A 5145-nucleotide genomic window follows, 5' to 3' on the forward strand; every position below is an offset into this window, starting at 1 on the left:
TCTGACTTTAATTCAATCTGTGAATTCCGCTGCTCCCAACCATATCATGCAGGCTTGTCAGCTTCCGAATCATGTGCTTAATGATCTTGATAAGATTAACCGAAGGTTCCTGTGGGGGGAAGCTGCGGAGGGAAGAAAGATCCACCTGGTGCCTTGGAGTGAGGTTTGTCAGCCCAAAGATTCAGGGGGTTTGGGCATTAGGAGAGCTAAGGATAATAATAAAGTTTGATTAATGAAACTCCTTTGGCGTATGTGGCAATGCCCCTCCTCTCTCTGGGTTCGCCTTCTTTGTGGTAAGTATCGAAAAGATAAGATCTTTGGGGGCCCGAAAGAGAGAGTTATCAATTGTTCCTTCCTCTGGAAAGGGCTTAGCGCCGTTTTTGCTGAGTTTTGCTCGGGGGTTGGTCTGGATGTGGGTAATGGTAAGTCCATAAGCTTCTGGTTTGATACCTGGATTGGGGATAAACCTTTAGTGGATGTGTGCACTTCCCCCCCGCCTAGTGATATCCAAAACTGGAGGTTAGCCGATGTGGTGGACTCTGAAGGGGACTGGGTTTGGCCTAAATTTGATTCTTTCTTTAGCCTTGAGACTCTCCTTAGAATTAGAGGAGTGAAGGTGAGTAATCAAGAGGAAGACATGGATAAGCATTGCTGGGCGCTGACTAACAATGGAGTCTATTCTTGCAAATCTGCATTTGAAGCTTTTTCCCTTAACAGGACTGATAATCCCTCGGATATTTGGAAGACCATTTGGTCCCTTAAAATCCCCTACCGCATGAGGAGCTTCCTGTGGCTGGGCGTTAAAGACAGATTACTTACTAACTCAGATAGATACAGAAGGCATTTGGCGACCTCTGGAGCTTGCGGTAGATGTAGAGGCCATGTTGAATCGTTGTGCCACGCTCTTAGGGATTGCCCTAAGAGTGAAGAGGTTTGGAAGAAAATTCTCCCTCATCATACTTTCTCTTCCTTCATGTCCCATTCTGTGAACGACTGGTTCTCAGATGGTATTAGGGGAAAGTTATTGTCTTATATGGAGCATGGGGACATTTTCTTTGCCATTATCTGTCATCAAGTGTGGAAATGGAGGAACGAGGAGATTTTTGATAATAAAGTTGTGCTTTTGCCTAACTTAGCTGAGTTCTTCTTGAAGAAACTCTACTCTATTATTGATAGTTTCAAAGGTGAGTCCCTTGCCAGATCTTCCCCGAGTAGTGATGTCCACCTCGTGAGCTGGAGCAGGCCGAGAGAGGGGGTTGTGAAGCTGAATACTGATGGTTCCTGCCTCAGTAATGGTAAGATTGCTGCCGGAGGTGTTCTTAGGGATGCGGGAGGCGTCTGGCTTTCTAGGTTTACCCATAATTTGGGTTTGGGTTCTTCCTTCTCTGCAGAGCTCTGGGGCATTCTCTCTGGGATCCAGCTGGCGATTAGGCTGGGTGTTAAGAGGCTTTCTGTGGAGTCTAATAACTTGGAGGCCATCAATATGATTTTGGGTAGTCATGCCATGGGTCTTCATAGCCGCAACCTTATTAAAGCTATTAAGAGGCTTAGCCCCTCATTTGATATCCTTGAGTTCAGCCACATTTTCCGGGAGCAGAACCTTGTTGCAGATCACTTGGTGGCGGCAGGCCATGCGGGGGTGTTAGGTGTTTCTACCCTTACCGTTCCCCCTATCGCTCTTTCTCCTCTTCTTTTAGAGGATATGATTGGGGTTAGCTTTCCTAGGCTAATCCCGGTGTAGTTGCTTGTTTTGCTTTGCTTTCCTTTCCTTTTCTACCAAAAAAAAATTGTCTAATAACCAATTGAAATTTAACATACATTATATATGTATAATAGTTTAGAAGAAGGTATATTATCGTTTAAAAATATATATATTATCAACTATTTCTTTTTTTAATTGAAAGTAACTGTTTCTTAATTTATAATACTAAGCTTTGATTTTGTTAAAATTGACACTTACAAATATAATTTAATATTTGACTAGTACACTTTAGTTGTAATATTATGTGTTATAATTAATTTTTGTTTTTAATTTTTTAAATATATATTAGTTGGACGGGCCGGGCTGGGCTTGGGAATTCATATTTTTAACCCAACCCAGCCCGGCCCGAGCCCGATGTGAATATACTATGAGCTGGGCTGGACTTGGGCAATGTAAATATATAAGAAACCCGATTAGACCCGGCCCGGCCCAGCCCATGAACAAGTCTAATAACAATATGCCAAATAAAATATGAATTTTAACAAGAAGTGTTTTCAACAATAAATTCAATTTGGTAATGCAATATATATAAAATATAAACAAATTAATAATAATCTTAACATAATTGAAAATTTTACTTTAAACAAAAGTCAAACTAATCAATATTAGGAATTAATTTGATATGGAAAGATTATTTATTATAAGGTAGAGAATTTAATAAATATTACCTAAAATGAAATTACACACCAAAATTTAGTTTGAACATGAGATTAAATATATTAGCTAATTTACCCTCATTGATTTAATTATTTTAGGAAGCAAAGTAATAATAATAAAATAAATGAGTTAAAAAAAATGGAAAGTGCTTGATTAAAGCAGATTAAATAGATGGGTTAAAGGTGAGAAATTAAAAACAAAAGGGGGTAAACCGTAATTCGTAGGGACTCAATCGAAACAACTTACAACTTATGGGATCGAATTGAAATTACCAAAATAATAGGGGTTAATTCGGAATATTAAAAAATGGGGTATATATTTGGATATTTAGGGTTTTACCTCGCGCAGTCACCATTCATCTTCTTCCTCTTCTCTGCCTTCTCACAAAGCCTAAAGCCCAGCTACCTTTCACGGTTGTCGGACCTTCTTCATCGGCAGCGGCACCTCCTTTCCAGCGACGAAGACGACGTATCGAGAAGACCGACGGTGGGAGACCTATATTCTTCTCCGATTTACTTTTCTTTCTTATATTTTTTGAGTTTCTTTTCTATAGATTCGGATCTAAAAACTCCTCCGTTTTTCTTCTAATCTTCCATTGTTTTCTTTGTTAGATCCGGATCTACCGGATGGTGATGTTTTTCTTCTTATTCTCTTTGTTTTTGACGGTTTCGGGTGGATAGTGAAGTCCAGAGGACACTGCTGGCCGGAGGATCAAAGTGACAGTGAATACATCTTTCCCTTTTCTAAAACACGTTTTTGTTTGGTTTTGGTAAAGATCTCCCTCTTTTGTTCATTGATTTGAAGTTTTCTGATCCAGGAAAATGCAAGAAGAGTCTACAAAGGATCGGTTGGTAGTGATCTATATGGGAAAAGAAATTAATGGAAAGAGTTCAGTTTTATTAAGTTTGAATGATCTGGATTTTGATTATAACGAAAAGGTTTTAAACTAATGCGATAAAGCTATAAAAATACCCCTATCAAAAAGGAAGAAAATAAAATGATAAAGAAAAGGTGAAATTCGATGCTCTTGGTCTGATTCATATTGATTTGGTGTGGCCAGAGCTGGGAATAGTGTTGTAAATGAGGCAAGCGGTTCATGAGCGGCTTGATGGTCGGTTCGATAAAAGTTCAGTTTGACTTGGTTCAATTTGTAAATGAGTTATTTGTGAGCATGATTTACTGGTTCGGTTTATAAATGAGTCGAGTTTGAGCATATCCAAAGCTTGTGAACATGCTTGATTAAAACATTTAGGAATAAATTTTAAAACTATATAGTTTTATGTAAGTTCATAAATATCTACACATAATTTTATTTCATTTGTTATTAGATGTGTTCGGTCACAAACATAATAAATGAGTAATAGATAAACTATTTGTAAGCATTTTGCTTGTTTATTTACGAATTTTGTTTGTGAGCTTGTTTATGTATACAATTAAAGAGCTATTTGCGAGTAAACTTTTATTCATGATTTACTCAAACAATTCATGGTTAGATAGTTTTCTTTATAAATCAAGTTCAAAGAGGATTTTAGGTTCGAAAATAAGCTCGAAGTTCGGTTCGAGCTTGTTATATTTTTTAATGAGCTGAGCTTGAGCAAGTCAAAGCTTGGTTCGGGTTTGAGTTTGTTAATATTATAACGAGCCCCAAGTTTTTACAGAGATTTAAGGGTTGGTTACATAACAGCCACAAATAGCGGTAATATCTTTGATAATTTAATTCTTAATATATCAACAAATAATGATTTTATTTTACAATTTTTAATTCATAAAAAAATGATACAATTAAGGATTTAACATTAACAACTTGATTTAAAATTGGACAAACTAACAGATTTTTAAAATTTCCGTTTGCATGTCTGTGAGCAGCTCATAAAACTAAGGGGGTGTTTGCTTACCTACTTTTCATCTCATGTTTGCCTTTTCATTTTAAAAGGCAGAGTTTTAGGTGTTTGGTTAGGCTTCTCCTATTTGCATTTTATAGTTGAAAAGCATCATTAAGTGTTTGGTTAGTGACTTCCTATTTGCCTTTTACACTTGAAAAGCAGCCTTTTACAAAAGCAGAGAATCTCTGCTTTTTGGAAAAGCAGCTTTTTCCAACAGCAACCAGCAAACAGCAACAACAAACAGCAAACCGTAACAGCAAACAGTAGGTAAAACAAACGGGCCCTAAGTGATTATCTCTTAGCTGTTTATCTCTAGGCTGTTTCTTCTCTTTCAATTCAACCAAACACAAAAATTCCTTACTGAATCAAAACAATTATATCTGCTAAGCTTAATTTCTCCAACTACATCTGCTAATCTTAATTTCTCCAATTATCCTCTCTGGTTAAGTTTTTGCACTCATCACAACAATAGAGAAGTCTATCATGTACACAGTCTTTACTTTATGAAATTTAAATACTTGGAATTAGGGTTGAGCAGAATCGAACCGAAAACCCAAAGATCGAAAAAACCAAACCAAATCGGACCGAATTATATTTTGGTTTGATTCAATCTTAAAGTTAAGCTAGTTTGGTTTTCGGTTCGGTTCGGTTTGATTCGGTCCAAAACCAAATCAAAATTAATATGTACTACTCTTAATTTTAAAGTTTTAAATTAATTAACTAATTATATATAGAAAAGAAAAAACAATTAAACATGTTTTTTTATCTCTCAACTAATTATATTATATAATTGTTTAGTTAGTGAAGTTACAAGTAGTTGTAGGTCTCTAGTACTTTGTAGGT

The 5145-nt window shown here is 36.5% G+C and overlaps 1 long non-coding RNA gene across 1 annotated transcript; it reads left to right on the top strand.

Annotated features, from left to right (window-relative positions):
• The first annotated feature begins 2768 nt into the window (after positions 1–2768).
• On the top strand, positions 2769–3801 carry LOC136211004 (uncharacterized). The gene is made up of 2 exons (XR_010678280.1): positions 2769–2905; positions 3031–3801. It is a non-coding gene; the product is annotated as an uncharacterized lncRNA (long non-coding RNA).
• The last annotated feature ends 1344 nt before the right edge of the window (positions 3802–5145 follow it).

This window comes from Euphorbia lathyris, chromosome 1, assembly GCF_963576675.1.
Source record: "Euphorbia lathyris chromosome 1, ddEupLath1.1, whole genome shotgun sequence".
Classification (NCBI taxonomy): domain Eukaryota; kingdom Viridiplantae; phylum Streptophyta; class Magnoliopsida; order Malpighiales; family Euphorbiaceae; genus Euphorbia; species Euphorbia lathyris.